Source organism: Bombina bombina, chromosome 6 (genome assembly GCF_027579735.1).
Source record: "Bombina bombina isolate aBomBom1 chromosome 6, aBomBom1.pri, whole genome shotgun sequence".
Lineage (NCBI taxonomy): Eukaryota > Metazoa > Chordata > Amphibia > Anura > Bombinatoridae > Bombina > Bombina bombina.
The window spans coordinates 512,784,938-512,807,226 of NC_069504.1; positions in this window are offsets into that span (position 1 = coordinate 512,784,938).

A 22,289-nucleotide genomic window follows, 5' to 3' on the forward strand; every position below is an offset into this window, starting at 1 on the left:
CCCCAAACCTTAAAGCCCCACTTAACACAGAAGAATAACAAAATCAACAAATGCATAATAAAAAGACAATGCAAAAGCACACAGCCATCAGTTAATCACAAACTGCATATATGTATATCCTGTGAATCTTGCACATGCTGAGTAGGAACTGGTGCATCAGGAAGTGATAATGGAAGTGAATTGGTAAGTAGTTTAAAACTGTGTGCTCTATCTGAATCATGAAAGTTACATTTTTAATTTACTGTCCCTTTAACTTACCAAGCCCAGACAACCCCCTTGGCACTTCATTTACGACATTGGAGAATAAAGACTGCCAGATCTGCATGTCCTTCAACCAGCATTACCCAGGTAAGCTTACCACTTGCACCCCACCTCTCAACTACTGTAGAGCTTCACAGGTAACCATTGGGCTATAACCCATTCTCCCTTCTATACAGCACACATGAAAGCAGGTTCCCCCCTCCCCAGAACCACTCTCTTGTAGCTCAGCTGCCTTACCTAACATGTGCACAGATCCCAACACCTCTGCACCCTGCACAGCCCAGCCCGCATCCACGCCACTCCTCCCATTTAAGCTGTGGCCTCCACGTGACCCAGTCACACTTGTCTCACTGCTCCTACATGGCCTAATAACCTGGCACTCCTCCATCTGTCCAGAAGATCCATCCTCTTCTAATGGTGCATCTGTAGCCCACCTGATACGCTGCCTCCCTCTTGCAGCAGACCTGGATTAAACAGAGTCCTCCATGCGGCTCCTACTGATAGGTTAAGCATTCCTGAAGACATGTCTGGCCTCCTGCTCAAGTAACCAAACGGCTCCTCCAGATCTGCCATGGCACGCCTCACTGCTCCACAATCCGCTGCTGTGTGCGAAAAGAAGAAGCCTCTTCTCACACATTTCCTCTGATTAAAAGGAGGCCCCTACTTCCGCTTTGCCCTTATTATAGTTTAAAGCATTCCTGAGGGACATGTCTGGCCTCCTGCTCCAGTAACCAACCGGCTCCTCTTGACCTGGACAGCATGGATGCTATCTGTAAGAGCTCCTCTAGATATGCCATGGCACAGGTAAGTGTGACTCACGCCTCACTGCTCCACAATCCGCTGCTGTGTGAGAAAAGTAGAAGCTTCTTCTCACACATTTCCTCTGGTTAAAAGGAGGCACTACTTCCGTTTTGCCCTTATTAAATACCCCTCTTCTAACCAAGCCCCTTTACCTGCAGACAACCCCCCACTCTGCCTTTCAATGGGCCCCTCCCTTCATATTCATATTGTACAGAGCTCACTTTAGTCTAAAAAAAATTAACTCAACAATGAGAAGTAGGTCTTCTTATTTTTTTAACGTCTCAATAAATTATTATCATTTTTAATATGCAGACTGAGATATACACTAACATTAGCCAATACTCTACATATCTACTTTTTTGACACTTTGGGGGGTAGTTATCAAGCCGTCAACCTCAAATACGCTGGAATTCCGCAGCGTATTTGTGGCGAGGCTGATTCGCCTTAGTTATCAAAGGCTAGAGACCGGCAAAAGAAGAATTTAGTGACGTAAGCTTCGATCCGCCGGACTCAGTCCGACACAGATCGATTCTTACGTCACTCCAGATGTTCTGCACACAAGTGCAGCACTATCTGACTACTTTTGGGAGTTATCAAAAAACTAGCAGGTACGCTCGGCACTTTTCCGGCCCAGCGTACCTGGTTTTCAATCCGCCGCCCTGGAGGCGGCGGATCCCATAGGAATCAATGGGAGTCTAACCATAGCGAAAGTTCATGTTCGCTGCTGCCAGACATCCCATTGATTCCTATGGGAGATGTCTACACCTAACACCCTAACATGTACCCCGAGTCTAAACACCCCTAATCTGCCCTCCCTACACCGCGCAACTAAATAAAGTTATTACCCCTAAAACCGCCGCTCCCGGAGCCCACCGCAAGCTACATTATACATAATAACCCCTCATCTGTCCCCCCCTACACCGCCGCAACTAAATAAAGTTATTACCCCCTAAACCGCCGCTCCCGGAGCCCACCGCAAACTATAATAAACTGATTAACCCCTAAACCGCTGCTCCCGGAGCCCACCGCAAGCTACTCTATACATATTAACCCCTAAACTGCCGCTCCCTGACCCCGCCGCAACTATAATAAATGTATTAACCCCTAAACCGCCGCTCCCGGACACCGCCGCAACCTACATTATACCTAGTAACCCCTATCCTGCCCCCCCTATACCGCCGCCCTCTATAATAAAGTTATTAACCCCTATCCTGCTGATCCCGCACCTCGCCGCAACTAAATAAATAGTTTAACCCCTAAACCGCCGCTCCCGACCCCACCTATATTAAACTTATTAACCCCTAATCTGCCCCCCCCACACCTATAATACATTTATTAACCCCTATCCTGCCCCCCCTACACCGCCGCCACTGTAATAAAATTATTAACCCCTAAACCTAAGTCTAACCCTATCACCCCCTTAACTTAAATATTAATTAAATAAATCTAAATAATATTTCTATTATTAACTAAATTAATCCTATTTAAAACTAAATACTTACCTTTAAAATAAACCCTAATATAGCTACAATATAAATAATAATTATATTGTAGCTATCTTAGGATTTATTTTTATTTTACTGGCAAATTTCAATTTATTTTAACTAGGTACAATAGCTATTAAATAGTTATTAACTATTTAATTGCTTACCTAGCTAAAATAAACTGAAATTTACCTGTAAAATAAATCGTAACCTAAGTTACAATTACACCTAACACTACACTATACTTTAATAAATTATTTCTATTTAAAACTAAATACTTACCTATAAAATAAACCCTAAGATAGCTACAATGTAATTAATAATTACATTGTAGCTATTTTAGGATTTATATTTATTTTACAGGTAACTTTGTATTTTATTTTAGCTAGTTAGAACAGTTGTTAAATAGTTATTAACTATTTAATAACTACCTAGCTAAAAGAAATACAAAATTACCTGTAAAATAAATTCTAACCTAAGTTACAATTAAACCTAACACTACACTATCATTACATTAATTAAATAAATTAACTACAAATAACTACAATTAAATACAATTACATAAACTAACTAAAATACAAAAAAAAAGCTAAGTTACAAAAAATAAAAAAAAATAAGTTACAAACATTTAATATTACAACAATTTTAAGCTAATTACACCTAATCTAAGCCCCCTAATAAAATAACAAAGCATAATATGCATAATAATAACTTGTCATATTAAAATGAAAACTGACAGTCAAATTCACATTTGGAAGCAGTGTAGAAAAATAATTTGAAGAATTAGACTATGGTGGAGATTATGGGCCCGATTTATGAAAGTGCGAGTTGACATGATACGATGTAGCGTATCATGTCCGCCGTACATCAACATTATTTATCATTGCACAAGCAGTTCTTGTGAACTGCTTGTGTAATATTGCCCCCTGCAGATTTGCGACCAATCGGCCACTAGCAGGTGTCTCAATCAGCCGATCGTATAGGATCATGCGGATTGATGTCTGCAGCCTCAGAGCAGGTGGACAAGTTATGGAGCAGCGGTCTTTAGACCGCTGCTTCATATCTGCTGTTTTTTTAATAAATATTTGTTGTATTGAGGTATAATTCAAGACATATACAAAATATATGGCGACATAGACCATAAAGAAAATGAATGTCAAGGTGAACATGCAGCATAATCCAAACAGGACAATCAATATAAATTTCAGACGTATTGGTATAAAAAGATGATTGCCACTTAAGTAACATAGCCTCCAAATATGAACAAAGGTTCACTTTTGGACCCCATAATAATATAGAATGTTCAATGTTACAGAGAGTAATCTTAAAACCAAAAAAATCGCTATTAGGTCTCATATAATAAATCTCATTTTGTTTTTTGTATGACATACTCATTCTATTCAGTACTGTAAGAGATCAACTTAGTATGTGTACATGAGATAAAAGTAAACAAACAAATGTTCTATGCTAGGGGGTAGGGGACTAGTATTGATAAGAGAAAAGCATACTATGATATATACTTGGGCATTAAAAACATATAGTAGCCACAAAAGTCACCTCTTGTGCTAGTTGAAGAGTAAAGTAATGGTGGCTAGGAAAACCTTAATCAAAACCCAAGGACTATTATATTGTTATGGGAAACCTTAGCCTCTGAGCTGGGATATCAGTTCAAATCATCATTCTATATACTTGTCACTTGATGCCACACCTTCTAGTAACATTAATGTAAACTTTTGCTTCTAAAGTAGCATATATAACTTAATAAGGTGGGAATGTAAGGATTATGATATATTTTCCTCAGTTTATCAGATAAACAATCTTGGGGGGGGGGGTTAATACTGAGAGAACAAGAACCATGTTAAAGTAGGAGTAATGGGACAAATATAGTGGGTAGGCAGGTTCCTCTTGGACTCTGCATAATGGTTTTAGAATTGGGTATGTGCTGATCAATATGCTAAATGGGCTAACAATTAGTATAACTAAGGGGTATGTCTATCTAAGTTTAGAATAGCAGATGGCAACCACAAGGTAGTTTCCAAGAAAGGATTAGTATGTATATAGGACTAGAGGGAGTTGGTATTATATCTCTCTGGAATATAGCAGACATATTTACGCCTAGATTTTGAGTTCTGCGTTAGCCTTAAAAAGCAGCGTTAAGGGGTCCTAACGCTGCTTTTTAACGCTCACTGGTATTACGAGTCAGGCAGGTACAGGTGTACCGCTCACTTTTCATTCCACGAATTTTGGCTACCGCAAATCCCCTTACTTCAATTGCGTATCCTATCTTTTTAATGGGATTTGCCTAACGCCGGTATTACGAGTCTTGGAAGAAGTGAGCGGTACAGCCTCTACCTCCAAGACTCCTACCGCATAAAAAAGTCACTAGTTAAGAGTTTTATGGGCTAACGCCAGAACATAAAGCTCTTAACTACAGTGCTATAAAGTACACTAACACCCATAAACTACCTATGAACCCCTAAACCGAGGCCCCCCAAACACTAAAATAAAATTATTTAACCCCTAGTCTGCCGACCAGACACCGCCACCACCTACATTATAGCTATAAACCCCTAATCTGCTGTCCCTAACATCGCCGACACCTATATTATATTTATTAACCCCTAATCTGCCCCCCCAACTTCACCGCCACCTACCTACACTTATTAACCCCTAATCTGCCGACCGGACATCGCCGCCACTATAATAAATGTATTAACCCCTAAACCGCCGCACTCCCGCCTCGCAAACACTATAATAAATTTTATTAACCCCTAATCTGCCCTCCCTAACATCGCCGCCACCTACCTACAATTATTAACCCCTAATCTGCTGCCCCAATGTCGCCGCTTCTATAATAAAGTTATTAACCCCTAAACCTAAGTCTAACCCTAACCCTAACACCGCCCTAAGTTTAATATAATTTAAATAAATCTAAATAAATTTACTATAATTAAATAAATTATTCCTTGCATTCTATTGGCTGATCCAATCAGCCAATCGGATTGAACTTCAATCCGATTGGCTGATTACATCAGCCAATCAGATTTTTCCTACCTTAATTCCGATTGGCTGATAGAATCCTATCAGCCAATCAGAATTCGAGGGACGCCATCTTGGATGACGTCATTTAAAGGAACCTTCATTCATAGTTAGTCATCGGGAAGAAGAGGATGCTCCGCGTCGGATGTCTTGAAGATAGACCCGCTCCGCGCCGGATGGTTGAAGATAGAAGATGCCGCTTGGATGAAGACATCTGCTGGATGGTGGACCTCTTCTGCCCCGATCGGATGAAGACTTCTGCCACTCCGGATGTCCTCTTCTCGCCTTTGTTAGGTTTTTTTAAGGGGGGATTGGGTGGGTTTTAGAGTAGGGGTATGTGGGTGGTGGGTTGTAATGTTTGGGGGGGTCTTGTATTTTCTTTTACAGGTAAAAGAGCTGATTACTTTGGGGCAATGCCCCGAAAAAAGCCCTTTTAAGGGCTGGTAAAAGAGCTGATTACTTTTGTAATTTAGTATAGGGTAGGGAATTTTATTATTTTGGGGGGCTTTTTTATTTTATTAGGGGGCTTAGATTAGGTGTAATTAGATTAAAATTCTTGTAATATTTTTTTTATTTTTTGTAATTTAGTGGGGGTTTTTTTGTACTATAGTTTAGTTTATTTAATTGTATTTTAGTTTAGATCATTGTAGGTAATTTATTTAATTAATTTATTGATAGTGTAGTGTTAGGTATATTTATAACTTAGGTTAGGATTTATTTTACAGGTAATTTTATAATTATTTTAGCTATTAAATACGTATTAACTATTTAATAGCTATTGTACCTAGTTAAAATAAATACAAAGTTGCCTGTAAAATAAATATAAATCCTAAAATAGCTACAATATAATTATTAATTATATTGTAGCTATTTTAGGGTTTATTTTATAGGTAAGTATTTAGTTTTAAATAGGAATAATTTATTTAAGTATAGTAAATTTATTTAGATTTATATAAATTATATTTAATTTAGGGGGGTGTAATGGTTAGGGTTAGACTTAGGTTTAGGGGTTAATAACTTTATTATAGTAGCGGCGACGTTGGGGGCGGCAGATTAGGGGTTAATAATTGTAGGTAGGTGGCAGCAATGTTAGGGAGGGCAGATTAGGGGTTAATAAAATTTATTATAGTGTTTGCGAGGCGGGAGTGCGGCGGTTTAGGGGTTAATACATTTATTATAGTGGCGGCGATGTCCAGTTGGCAGATTAGGGGTTAATAAGTGTAGGTATGTGGCGGCGACGTTGGGAGGGGGCAGATTAGGGGTTGATAAATATAATATAGGTGTCGGTGATGTTGGGGGCAGCAGATTAGGGGTTCATAGGGATAATGTAGGTGGCGGCGGTGTCCGAAGCGGTAGATTAGGGGTTAATAATATAATGCAGGTAGCGAGGATGTCGGGGGCGGCAGATTAGGGGTTAATAAATGTAAGGTTAGGGGTGTTTAGACTCGGGGTTCATGTTAGGGTATTAGGTGTAGACTTAGAAAGTGTTTCCACATAGGAAACAATGGGGCTGCGTTAGGATCTGAACGCTGCTTTTTTGCAGGTGTTAGGTTTTTTTTCAGCCAGCTCAGCCCCATTGTATCCTATGGGGAAATCGTGCACAAGCACGTTTTTCCAGCTTACCGCTACCGTAAGCAACGCTGGTATTGAGGGTAGAAGTGGAGCTAAAAGTCTTAAGGTTCATCAATAAACAAACAATTATATATTTTCATGTCTTTATGCAACACACTGTGTAAACATTCACAGTGCATGGTGGAAAAAGTATGTGAAACCATGGCTTTGGATTTAAAGGGCCACTAAACCCAAAATCTTTCTTTCATGATTCAGATAGAGAATAGAAATTTAAACAACATTACAATTTACTTCCATAATTTATTTTGCTTCATTTTTTAAATATCCTTATTTGAAGAAAAAGCAATGCACATGGTGAGCCAATCACATGATGCTTCTATGTGCAGCAACCAATCAGCAGCTTGTGAGCATATCTAGATATGTTTTTTATCAAATAATATCAAGAGAATAAAGCAAATTAGATAATATAAGTAAATTAGAAAGATGTTTAAAATTGTATTCTCTTTCTAAATCATAAAAGAAAAAATGTGGGTGGCATGTCCCTTTAATATGTGGTTGACCCTCCTTTGGCAGCACGAAACTCAACCAAACACTTTGTGCACTTGTGGATCAGATTGGCACAATTGTCAGGGGAAATTTTGGACCATTCAAAACTGTTTCAGTTCTTGGGGTGTCTCTTGTGAGTTACTCTCTTGAGGTCATGCAACATCATTTAAATTTAATTGAGGTCAGGACTTTAAAGGGACATGAAACCCATTTTTTTTTCTCATTATTTAGATAGAGCGTGTAATTTTAAACTACTTTCTAATTTACTTCTATTATCTAGTTTTCTTTGTTCTCTTGGTATCTTTTTGATAAAAAAAACACTATGTAGCAGCAGTTTTGCAAAAAAAAAGTTATCCATTTACAAGAGCACTAGATGGCAGCATTATTTTCTGCCATGTAGTGCTCCAGACAACTACCTAGGTATCTCTTCAACAATGAGTAACATAGGCCTAGATTTGGAGTTTGGCGGTAGCCATGAAAACCAGCGTTAGAGGCTCCTAACGCTGGTTTTAGGCTACCGCCGGTATTTGGAGTCATTCAAAAAAGGGTCTAACACTCACTTTTCAGCCGCGACTTTTCCATACCGCAGATCCCCTTACGTCAATTGCGTATCCTATCTTTTCAATGGGAACTTTCTAACTCTGGTATTTAGAGTCATGTCTGAAGTGAGCGTTAGAAATCTAACGACAAAACTCCAGCCGCAGAAAAAAGTCAGTAGTTAAGAGCTTTCTGGGCTAACGCCGGTTTATAAAGCTCTTAACTACTGTGCTCTAAAGTACACTAACACCCATAAACTACCTATGTACCCCTAAACCGAGGCCCCCCCACATCGCCGACACTCGATTAAATTTTTTTAACCACTAATCTGCCGACCGCCACCTACGTTATACTTATGTACCCCTAATCTGCTGCCCCTAACACCGCCGACCCCTATATTATATTTATTAACCCCTAACCTGCCCCCCACAACGTCACAGCCAGCTACCTACAATAATTAACCCCTAATCTGCCGACCGCAAAGAGCCGCCACCTACATTATAGCTATGTACCCCTAATCTGCTGTCCCTAACACCGCCGACCCCTATATTATATTTATTAACCCCTAATCTGCCCCCCTCAACGTCGCCTCCACCTGCCTACACTTATTAACCCCTAATCTGCCGAGCGGACCGCACCGCTACTATAATAAAGTTATTAACCCCTAATCCGCCTCACTAACCCTATAATAAATAGTATTAACAGTTTAAAGTAAGGGTGGGTGGGGGTAGGGCAGAGTATAATATATACAAGAGGTTAGTAGTTAAAGGCAAATAGCCAAATTAGAGTATTATAATCTCCTAACCACTAGTACCTCATGCCACAGATTTTAAGTTAAAAGCAAGGTACAACTAATAAATAATTGTAAATAGACTTACAAGTAAGAATAGGTAACTTAAATCTGTGAGAAATGAAATTTCACCAACTGAGCCCTATCAATGTCAAAGATAGATTTGGAGAGAAATTATGTCTTATCCTTACATACACTAAAGTTTATTGAGTAAATATATTTAACCACACATACATTTAACAAGAGCTAAAAATTAAAAACACTACACCCAGATTGAGCTGTGATTTTAAATTAATCTGAAATCAGCATATAGAATATCTTGCAGCATGAATATAAATATAGGCTAAGCCCTTACAATCCGAGGGCTAAATTAAGTTTAATTTTACCAATTATATTTTTAAGCTGCAATTACCAGACCACCTAGGGTGAGCAAGTTAAAAAAGGGAAAGACAAAGCTTATCCCAGAGGACCCCTGACGTACGTTTCACAAAAAACGCTTCCTCAGAGGGGTGGTGAGCCGCTGCAAAATGCCATATTTATGAGTCTATAAGACCCTCCTCAAGTATTGGTTGGATATGCCTGATTGCCAATTGTAAGATTGTCATTGGCTTCTACATATGTCAATCCCGGAGATGGAAAGGGATAGGGTAAGAAGGGGGGTAGTGGTTCCTGACGTGAACACAATGTCTAAAATGGGCGTGTTTGTATACATTGGCTTCACTAGTATAGCCCTCATTGGACGACCCCCTTAAACATATGTTCCAGGATTACACTAAGTCCGACAATAGATATATCACCAGAAATGCAAAATCATTGCTGCCGACTGAAATTACATCCTTAGGTAAATAGGTTCAATGCGTCCATATTGCATGACACTAGGGAAGTAGCACCGAGCAATCAATATTAGTCAGTAGACACAATTCACTCCTAACCGTATTAACTTATAAGTCTGGAAAGTGAGATATGGAGGTGCAACAATTTCTACATAATTAAAGACAGTATTTTTAAATTACGCCAACGGATCATATTTATCGCTGTCATCCAGGGACATGTCATGATGTAAAGGGATCAATTCGATTGGATGCTGAGCTACCATTTGTTTATGTTAGTCATAGGAGGCGTGCCAGAGCGAGATGTATTACGCTCTAATAGGGCAATACTATTTGTCATATGTTATGCTGTGAAAGCGTTGGTAAAACTATTCAGTATAGTTCCTTTATGAATGAACTGGTGGTGACATAAGTCCATGTTGTAATCTACTTATAAAGTAGGGAATACTGACAGTAAAAAGAGAAATATGTGCCATACTTAACCCTTCCGATATAGAAATAAATAAGATTTATTACAAGTGTCTAAATACTGATGAGTGTTACAAAAACTATCACAATCATTATTGGGATATAGTGCATATGGCGCTACTTAGGTTTATTTGAATGGGCAGCCCCTGAGTTTAACCATGCCTTCGCACCGATTGTACAGAGATCAGGGTTACCTATTGTGATTAAAAATACGTAAGGTGTCATATGCATCGTTTTTGGTTGGATGATCCTGCTCGACATATGTTGCGCATTGCCATTAATAGGATGTCAATGAAAATGGCATTAATTAAATATGCCAGATATTATATGGTATCGTAACAATCAGTTATTAGGATTTAATGTATATACTCCAACCTCCATTACTATGAATGTACTTGTAATGCATTTCCTCTGATTGCAAACAAAAATGAGCAAACAGACCATGTTTACTTATGGAAATGAGGGGGAGTAAAAGATTGCAGTAAACGCATTAGATTGGATAAAATATCCAAGCACAGACTGTGTGCTATAAGGATTGGGAAACACTTCACTTAACCCTCTCATTACTTATATTCCATCAAGTGATCATATTCCTATATAATACATCCATGACAGTCACATCAGTAGCATAAAAGTTTGTTAAAGAGTGCGTTGATATCTGAGATGATTTTTAGTGATATGAATATCACTCTCTGTACAGCTGTAATGTAGTATATATCATTGAAATATATGTGTAGAAAGTAACTATATTTCCTCGCTATTAAGTGCCAACCAGTTTTTTAAATACATTATTGTTGTACTTGTCATAAACGGTATACCTATTTCAAATTACAATGTACTCCAACTGGATACTATAGATGCTCTTGAATGGCAGGTTTATTAAATGATTGCTATATAAATCACATGTATATCTTACATATGAGTGGTGAGATTCTAAAATTGGTGAAAATGGTGATGAATATAATGAGACATATGAATAGTGATGTGCTAGTGAATAATCAAAAGGCTGCGTTAGGCTCCAAAAAAGGAGCGTAGAGCATATTTAACGCAACTGCAACTCTCGATACCAGAGTTGCTTACAGATGCGGCCAGCCTCAAAAACGTGCTCGTGCACGATTCCCCCATAGGAAACAATGGGGCTGTTTGAGCTGAAAAAAAACCTAACACCTGCAAAAAAGCCGCGTTCAGCTCCTAACGCAGCCCCCATTGTTTCCTATGGGGAAACACTTCCTACGTCTGCACCTAACACTCTAACATGTACCCCGAGTCTAAACACCCCTAACCTTACACTTATTAACCCCTATTCTGCCACCCCCGCTATCGCTGACCCCTGCATATTATTATTAACCCCTAATCTGCCGCTCCGTAAACCGTCGCTACTTACATTATCCCTATGTACCCCTAATCTGCTGCCCCTAACACCGCTGACCCCTATATTATATTTATTAACCCCTAATCTGCCCCCCACAACGTCGCCTCCACCTGCCTACACTTATTAACCCCTAATCTGCCGAGCGGACCGCACCGCTATTATTATAAAGTTATTAACCCCTAATCTGCCTCACTAACCCTATAATAAATAGTATTAACCCCTGATCTGCCCTCCCTAACATCGCCGACACCTAACTTCAATTATTAACCCCTAATCTGCCGACTGGAGCTCACCGCTATTCTAATAAATGTATTAACCCCTAAAGCTAAGTCTAACCCTAACACTAACACCCCCCTAAATTAAATATAATTTTAATCTAACAAAATTAATTAACTCTTCTTAAATAAATTATTCCTATTTAAAGCTAAATACTTACCTGTAAAATAAATCCTAATATAGCTACAATATAAATTATATTTATATTATAGCTATTTTAGGATTAATATTTATTTTACAGGTAACTTTGTATTTATTTTAATCAGGTACAATAGCTATTAAATAGTTAAGAACTATTTAATAGCTAAAATAGTTAAAATAATTACAAATGTACCTGTAAAATAAATCCTAACCTAAGTTACAATTAAACCTAACACTACACTATCAATAAATTAATTAAATAAAATACCTATAATTATCTACAATTAAACCTAACACTACACTATCAATAAATAAATTAAATACAATTCCTACAAATAAATACAATGAAATAAACGAACTAAAGTACAAAAAATAAAAAAGAACTAAGTTACAAAAAATAAAAAAATATTTACAAACATTAGAAATATATTACAACAATTTTAAACTAATTACACCTACTCTAAGCCCCCTAATAAAATAACAAAGCCCCCCAAAATAAAAAAAATGCCCTACCCTATTCTAAATTACTAAAGTTCAAAGCTCTTTTACCTTACCAGCCCTGAACAGGGCCCTTTGCGGGGCATGCCCCAAGAAGTTCAGCTCTTTTTCCTGTAAAAAAAAAACATACAATACCCATACATACATAAAAGACTTCAATCGGATGGAAGACCTCTTCTGCCCCGCTTGGATGAAGACTTCTACCGGATGGAGGACCTCTTCTTGCTCCGCTTGGATGAAGAATTTGGCACGGCAGGGTGAAGACGACTCAAGGTAGGGAGATCTTCAGGGGCTTAGTGTTAGGTTTATTTAAGGTGGGTTTGGGTTAGATTAGGGGTATGTGGGTGGTGGGTTGTAATGTTGGGGGGGTATTGTATGTTTTATAATTATAATTTATATTGTAGCTATATTAGGGTTTATTTTACAGGTAAGTAGTTTTAAATAGGAATAAATAAAAAAATTACAAATCCCCCCAACATTAAAACCCACCACCCACACAAAGAACCCTACTCTAAAACTCACCCAGTACCCCCTTAAAAAACCTAACACTAACCCCTTGAAGATCACCTTACCGGGAGAAGTCTTCATCCAACCGGGCCAAAGTCCTCAACAAATCCGGCAGAAGAGGTCCTCCAGGTGAAAGCACCCTACCTAGTTAAAATAAATACAAACTTGCCTGTAAAATAAAAATGAACCATGAGATAGCTACAATGTAACTATTAGATATATTGTAGCTATCTTAGGGTTTATTTTATAGGTAATTATTTAGTTTTAAATAGGAATAATTTATTTAATGATAGGAATATTTATTTAAATTATATTTAAGTTAAGGGGTGTTAGGGTTAGACTTAGGTTTAGGGGTTAATAAATTTAATATAGTGGTGGCGGTGTAGGGGATGCAGATTAGGGGTTAATAAATATAATGTAGGTGGCTTCGGTGTAGGGGACGGCAGATTAGGGGTTAATAAGTATAATGTAGGTGGCGGTGGGCTCCGGGAGCGGCAATTTAGTGGTTAAACACTATTTAGTTGCGGCGGGGTCCGTGAGCAGTGGTTTAGGGGTTAATACATTTATTAGAGTTGCGGTGGTCTCCGGGAGTGGCGGTATAGGGGGTAAACAGTATAGTATAGTGTGGGTGTTTAGTTACAGTATACCAATAAAGCTGGGAAAAAGCCGAATAGCAGCGAGATCGATGACTGTTAGTTAACAACAGTCCGCTGCTTATCGCCCCGTACTTGGTGCGCGGCTTTATGACAGCTTTTTTGGTAACTTTGGAGAGCGTATTCAGGTCCGCGGCAGCAAAGTTAGATGATCTTAGGCGAGCGTATTGGTGCAGTTGAATGCAAGTAAGTTGACGGCTTGATAAATAGATGCCTAGGTCTTTAGAATCTCTTTTGCTCAAGACAATGCTTCTTGTGAATAGAAAACTCAAAATGTGTAATTTATAGGTGAGCTATGACCATTACCTGCAGTTCTGTTTTTTATTAATTGGCTTTTGGCAATATCATTTTTCCCCTGCACTGTGGATGTTTACATGATGTATTCAATAAAGACATAAAAACTTATAGTTGTTTGTTTGTTATTTGTTTAAGAAAATTTTATGACCAATTTTGCAGAAATCCATGAAAAGGGAACACAATTTTTCTTGCCATTTTATTAATTAAATCATTTTATTAATATTAAAATAATCTATACAACAATTATATATTCATACAAATTTACATTTTATCAAGCATTACGTTACGACTATTCCTAGAAGCAATTTGCAGGATAGAATTTCCAAGAATGCCTCAAAGTTATTTGCAAAAGTCACTGAACCGTACAGATGTTAACATTTTACATTGGAGGTAAATATAATATAAATATATGATGAGAACTGCAACAAGTGAAAGCAAATTATAATATAGATGTTAAAATATATGGAAAATCACATAAAATGCAGTAGATATTTAGATTAAATATTTTTTGTTTGTTTTTTAAATCCAAAGCAACAATACTATAATAAATGGGAAAACAAATATAAAACCTATTTTTAGTGCAAGAGTATACTAATATACTAACACAAGGACATACTTTAATGTGTCTGTAAGCTTTGATGTGAAATAATACATCTCTAAGCAGTCATCAAAGATAGCTGTCAGCAATGTGCTTTTTAGAGAGTTTTCCTGAGTATAAAATACATTAATGTTTGTTTATGCTATTTATTATGACTAATACCAAAAGTTTGACCTCTCTAGCTTATATGTCATAAAAATATATAAGTGGCTTCACAGCATAAAGTGTTATCTGTTCTGAAATGAACGTAGAGTTTAAAATAGGCTTTATATGGTAGTGAGCCTCCGACAGCTGAAATAGAATAGAGCAGAGAGGGTGGACATTTTGAGAGCATGTACCAAAGCAAAGATGGTGGACATTTTGAGAGCATGCGCCAAATTGGTCTTCTGGGAACAAAAAATATTGAGTGTGCATGGTACTTTGTTATGTGATATTGATTATTTATTTTTCTCACACAATTACTAATATCTTCACAGCCCGCAGAACATCAACCTTTATTTTTAGTTTTGATGTGTAGTGTGGTGATCAAATGTATAAAAAAGGTATTTACTTTGGTATCAGTGTGCTCTTACCTTGAAATATATGTCCCAGACATATGGTGGTTATGGAGAATGGTGGCCCAGTGACAGTGAGGTAGCAGGAAAGCTCAGGGAGTTGTTGTAAGGAAGGGGTGCAATGGTAGTCTATAACATTTTTTTTCTGCTACCCTCTAATAAAATTGTAGACTATAATATTTAATATAAGCTTAATAGTTTAACATTAAAAAATACATAAAAATCATAATTTTAATTTAAAACTAGTGCAATAAAACTTTTGTTTTTAATTATAGCAATTTAATATTGCAGAAATATTCATTGTAAACAATGGGCACCATTCCAATACATTTGAACTTATGCCCCCAAAAATGGCTGCTGTTTTTTTTTTTTTTTTAATTTCAAAGTCACTGATAGAAATGGAAAAAAAACTACATTTGAAATAATAAAAAAGGCAAATCTAGTTAATCACACATAATAGAATGAAACCTAAATTAACAGTAGTATTAATTTATGATCTGTGCAATAATTAATTTCACATTTTATTAATTTTATAAATAAAATTCAAATTATTTCACTGCAATTATACATTTAGATGATCATATTACATTTGTGTACAAGTATCATTGTTTGAAAGTATGATCTGAACTTTATTCATAAATACATATTTCTAAATATAGCTGATGTTTTTTTTAAACAAATATATATTTATACCTATATGTACAGGGGTCAAGTCCTACAAAAAAAGTGTGGGAACTCACCAAGACTTTCACCCCCTTACAATTAATATTGTTTTATACACGCTCACACACACTGTATTTATATGTATATAATCTACACACTCTGGTTATTGAAAACAAATTAAAAACAATGAAGGGCTGAATGGTTGCCTTTGGGCTTGAGGATGGACACCCATGGTCACTTAAGGTGAAACAGTCATATTTCTGTTAAGGGGAGCTAAATAACCCCAGAGCAATTCACACAGAAATTTAAGCACCATGTGTTCCACACAGTGCGGGGTGATCACACAGAAGGACCGCTGATAGGCTTGCATTTAGTGTATTGTAGGAAGTGTTCCTGCCCATTACTAGAGGATCTCACAATCCCTCTAACCAGACTGTGCTCCAGCTCCTCCCACCAGCAGCAGCAGTGTTTACTGAAGCGTTTCTGTTCTCTGTCCAGGGGGAACTTAGTTTCTCCTGCAAAAATAAGTCAGGAACTTGACCCCTGGTATAGATATATACAGATATATATAGGAATATCTATTTAGAAATACTTAAAACATATTTTGCTTTGTACAGAACATTGAAATGTAAAATATATACAGTAAATACATAGTTAAACATTTAAATAAATATGAATATTGCATAAATATGATTTTACATGCTTTCGTCTACTTAAAGGGATAGTAAACACCAAAAATGTTATTGTTAAAAAAAGATAGATAATCCCTTTATTTACCATTCCCCAGTTTTGCATAACCAAAACTATTATAGAAATATACTTTTTACCTCTGTGATTACCTTGTATGTAAGTTCTGCAGACTGCCTCCTTATCTCAGATCGTTTGCATTTCAGGCAATTAGTGCTTACTCTTAAATCACCACATGCATGAGCACAATGTTAGCTATATAAAACACAAACTAACACCCAAATGCATTCAAATTAGAGGCGGCCTTCAAGGGCTTAGAAATTAGCATATGAGCCTACCCAGTATTAGCCTTCAACTAAGAATAACAAGAGAACAAAGCAAATTTGATAATAAAAGTAAATTAGAAAGTTGTTTAAAATTACATGCCCTATCTGAATCATGAAAGTTTAATTTGGACTTTACTATCCCTTTAACGAGAAAAGGTTCTAATGCACTTATATACTGTATATGTCTATATATGTATACATATATATGTATGTGTTAATATGTGTATATATGTCTGTAAACACATACATGTGAAACTTGAAAAATTAGAATATCGTGCATATTCTAAGTTCATTTATTTCACTAATGCAACTTAAAAGGTGAAACTAATATATGAGATAGACTCATTACATACAAAGCAAGATAGTTCAAGTCGTGATTTGTCATAATTGTGATGATTATAGCCTACATCTCATGAAAACCCCAAATCCACAAGTTCAGAAAATTAGAATATTACATGCAATCAATAAAACATGGATTGTACATACCTGTAGAACAATATCGGACCTCTGAAAAATATAAGCATGCGTACTGTATGTTCTCAGTACTTGGTTTGGGCCCCTTTTGCAGCAATTACTGCCTCAATGTGGCATGGCATGGAAGCTATCAGCCTGTGGCACTGCTGAGGTGTTATGGAAGATCAGGATGCTTCAATAGAGGCCTTCAACTCTTCTGCATTGTTCGGTCTCATGTCTCTCATCTTTCTCTTGGCAATGCCCCATAGATTCTCTATGGGGTTCAGATCAGGCGAGTTTGCTGGCCAATCAAGCAGAGTAATTGAACCAGGTTTTGGTGCTTTTGGCAGTGTGGGCAGGTGCCAAGTCCTGCTGGAAAATGAAGTCAGCATCCCCATAGAGCTTCTCTATGGAAGGAAGCATGAAGTGCTCCAAAATCTCCTGGTAGACGGCTGCGTTGACCCTGGACTTAATGAAGCACAGTGGACCAACACCAGCAGATGACATGGCTCCCCAAATCAACACAGACTGTGGAAACCTCACACTGGACTTCAAGCATCTTGCACTGTGTGCCTCTTCATTCTTCCTCCATACTCTGGGTCCTTGGTTTCCAAATGAGATGCAAAATTTGCTCTCATCAGAAAAGAGGACTTTGGACCACTGAGCAACAGACCAGGTCTGTTTTTCTTTAGCCCAGGTAAGACGCTTCTGACGTTGTTTGTTGTTCAGGAGTGGCTTGACAAGAGAAATACGACATTTGAAGCCAATTTCCAGGATCCGTCTGTGTGTGGTGGCTCTTGTGAAAGTCTCCAACACTTTTGAATGGCCTTTTACTGACAATCCTCTCCAGGCTGTGGTCATCCCTGCTGCTTGTGCACCTTTTTCTTCCACACTTTTCCCTTCCACATACCTTTCTATTAATGTGCTTTGATACAGCACTTTGGGAACATCCAACTTCTTTTGCAATTACCTTTTGAGGCTTTGCCTCCTTATGGAGGGTGTCAATGATGGTTTTCTGCACAACTGTCAGGTCAGCAGTCTTTCCCATGATTGTGATTCCTACTGAACCAGACTGAGAGACCATTTAAAGCATCAGGAACCATTTGCAGGTGTTATGGCTTAATTAGCTGATTAGAGTAGGACACTTTGAGCCTAGAATATTGCACCTTTTCACAATATTCTAATTTTCTGAGATTGCGGATTTGGGGTTTTCATGAGCTGTAAACCATAATCATCACAATTATGACAAATCACGGCTTGAACTATCTTTCTTTGAATGTAATGAGTCTATCTCATATATTAGTTTCACCTTTTAACTTGCATCAGTGAAATAAATTAACTTTTGCACAATATTCTAATTTTTCGAGTTTCACCTGTATACACATAAACCAATTAATACAATAGTGCACATATATATATATATATATATATATATATACAGTATATATACAGTATATATATATATATATATATATATATATATATTTATAGATATATAGATATATATATATACAGTGGGGCAAAAAAGTATTTAGTCAGCCACCAATTGTGCAAGTTCTCCAACGCTACGGAATTTGGCGGCGCTATACAAATAAATGATAATAATAATAATAACTTAAGAAGATGAGAGAGGCCTGTAATTTTCATCATAGGTAAACCTCAACTATGAGAGACAAAATGTGGAAACAAATCCAGACAATCACATTGTCTGATTTGGAAAGAATTTATTAGCATATTATGGTGGAAAATAAGTATTTGGTCACCTACAAACAAACAAGATTTCTGGCTTTCACAGACCTGTATCTTCTTCTTTAAGAGGCTTCTCTGTCCTCCACTCATTACCTGTATTAATGGCACCTGTTTGAACTTGTTATCAGTATAAAAGACACCTGTCCACAACCTCAAACAGTCACACTCCAAACTCCACTATGGTGAAGACCAAAGAGCTGTCAAAGGACATCAGAAACAAAATTGTAGACCTGCACCAGGCTGGGAAGATGGAATCTGCAATAGGCAAGCAGCTTGGTGTGAAGAAATCAACTGTGGGAGCAATAATTAAAAAATGGAAGACAAACAAGACCACTGATAATCTCCCTCGATCTGGGGCTCCACGCAAGATCTCACCCCGTGGGGTAAAAATGATCACAAGAACAGTAAGCAAACATCCCAGAACCACACAGGGGGGCCTAGTGAATGACCTGCAGAGAGCTGGGACCAATGTAACAAAGGCTACCATCAGTAACACACTACGCCGCCAGGGACTCAGATACTGCAGTGCCAGACGTGTCCCCCTGCTTAAGCCAGAACATGTCTGGGCCTGTCTTAAGTATGCTAGAGAGCATTTAGATGATCTAGAAGCAGATTGGGAGAATGTCATATGGTCAGATGAAACCAAAGTAGAACTGTTTGGTAGAAATACAACTCGTCGTGTTTGGAGCAGAGAGAATGCTGAGTTGCAACCAAAGAACACCATACCTACTGTGAAGCATGGGGGTGGCAACATCATGCTTTGGGGCTGTTTCTCTGCAAAGGGAACCGGACGACTGATCCGTGTACATGAAATAATGAATGGGGTCATGTATCAAGAGATTTTGAGTGCAAACCTCCTTCCATCAGCAAGGGCATTGAAGATGAAACGTGGCTGGGTCTTTCAGCATGACAATGATCTCAAACACACCGCCCGGGCAACAAAGGAGTGGCTTCGTAAGAAGCATTTCAAGGTCCTGGAGTTGCCTAGCCAGTCTCCAGATCACAACCCCAAAGAAAACCTTTGGAGGGAGTTGAAAGTCTGTGTTGCCGAGCGACAGCCCCAAAACATCACTGCTCTAGAGGAGATCTGCATGTAGGAATTGGCCAACATACCAGCAACAGTGTGTGACAACCTTGTGAAGACTTACAGAAAAGGTTTGACCTCTGTCATTGCCAACAAAGTATGTATAACAAAGTATTGAGATGAACTTTTGATATTGACCAAATACTTATTTTCCACCATAATATGCAAATAAATTATTTCCATATCAGACAATGTGATTGTCTGGATTTGTTTCCACATTTTGTTTCTCATAGTTGAGGTATACCTATGATGAAAATTACAGGCCTCTCTCACATTCTTAAGTGGGAGAACTTGTACAATTGGTGGCTGACTAAATACTTTTTTGCTCCACTGTATATACTGTATATATATATATATATATATATATATATATATATATATATATACACATACATACATACATACATACATATTCATCATTAGACATGTATATGTATGTATCTCAATGTTAAAGCCCTTTGGTGGGGGTTTTTTTCTTACACCCGAGATCTCATATCTTTGAGCCCTTGTAACTTTTGTGTACAATATTTTTTTTAAAACATTTTTATTAGACACTGTTATTTTTAGTGTAAGTGTAATTTGTAATGTATTCTTGATGTGTTTTGTGACACTTTTTATTTTCACCAAACAGTTAACCACAGCTCTGAAATCCCGATTGCGCTCAACTTGTAATATCAGCACAATTTAAACAGAGCGCAAACGATTGCAAAAACCCTCGCAAAATTGTTTGCGAGCCACTTGTAATCTAGCCCATAAAACATTACGATTAATCTTTTTATAGCTGCTCTGTGGGATAAAGCTAAATGTCTTACAGCTCTGTTAATTGACAATATCATAACCCAAATGTAAGAAATTAAAACATGTTTGTTTTTCAGCACATGAACATCTCTTTTTTTCTCAAAGACTGTGATAATTATTAGACTGCTTTTTTTTTAGATCTAACAAAGAAAAGAAAAAATACTTTTTGTGTCCGTTAATTTGTTCTAAAATACATATTTTTATTTTTGTATTATAGTGGAGCATAACGTTTAGCATTAGCCACCCTGCAACTTTAAAATAGTTAAACACATACGCCTAGATTACAAGTTTTTATCGGTAAGGCTGTGCGGGGCTAACAAGCCTTTTTTTCTTACCACTCACTTAAGCCAACGCTGATATTACAAGTTTCCTGCAAGCCGGCGTTAGCCTCAGAAAAGTGAGCATTGAGCAAAATTTAGCTCCACATCTCACTGTAATACCAGCGTTGCTTAAGGTAGCGGTAAGCTGGCAAAATGCGCTCATGCTTGAGTTCCCCATAGGAAACAATGGGGCTGAGCTGGCTGAAAAAAAACCTAACACCTGCAAAAAAGCAGCGTTCAGCTGCTAACGCAGCCCCATTGTTTCCTATGGGGAAATTAATTTTATGTCTACACCTAACACCCTAACATGAACCCCGAGTCTAAACACCCCTAATCTTACACTTATTAACCCCTAATCTGCCGCCCCCGCTATCGCTGACACCTTCATTATAATTACTAACCCCTAATCTGCCGCTCCGGACACCGCCGCCACCTACATTATACTTATGAACCCCTAGTCTACTGCCCCCAACATCGCCGACACCTACATTATAGTTATTAACCCCTAATCTGTCCCCCCCAACGTTGCCACAACTATATTAAATCTATTAACCCCTAATCTGTCAACGTCGCCGCCACTATAATACATTTATTAACCCCTAAACCTAAGTCTAACCCTAACCCTAGCACCCCCCTAACTTAAATATAATTTAAATACATCTAAATAAATTTACTACAATTAAATAAATTATTCCTATTTAAAACTAAATACTTACCTATAAAATAAACCCTAAGCTAGCTACAATATAACTAATAGTTACATTGTAGCTAGTTTAGGATTTATATTTATTTTACAGGCAACTTTGTATTTATTTTAACTAGGTACAATAGTTATTAAATAGTTATTAAGTATTTAATAACTTCCTAGTTAAAATAAATACAAATTTACCTGTAAAATAAACCCTAACCTAAGTTACAATTACACCTAACACTACACTATAATTAAACTAATTACCTAAACTAACTACAATTAATTACAATTAAA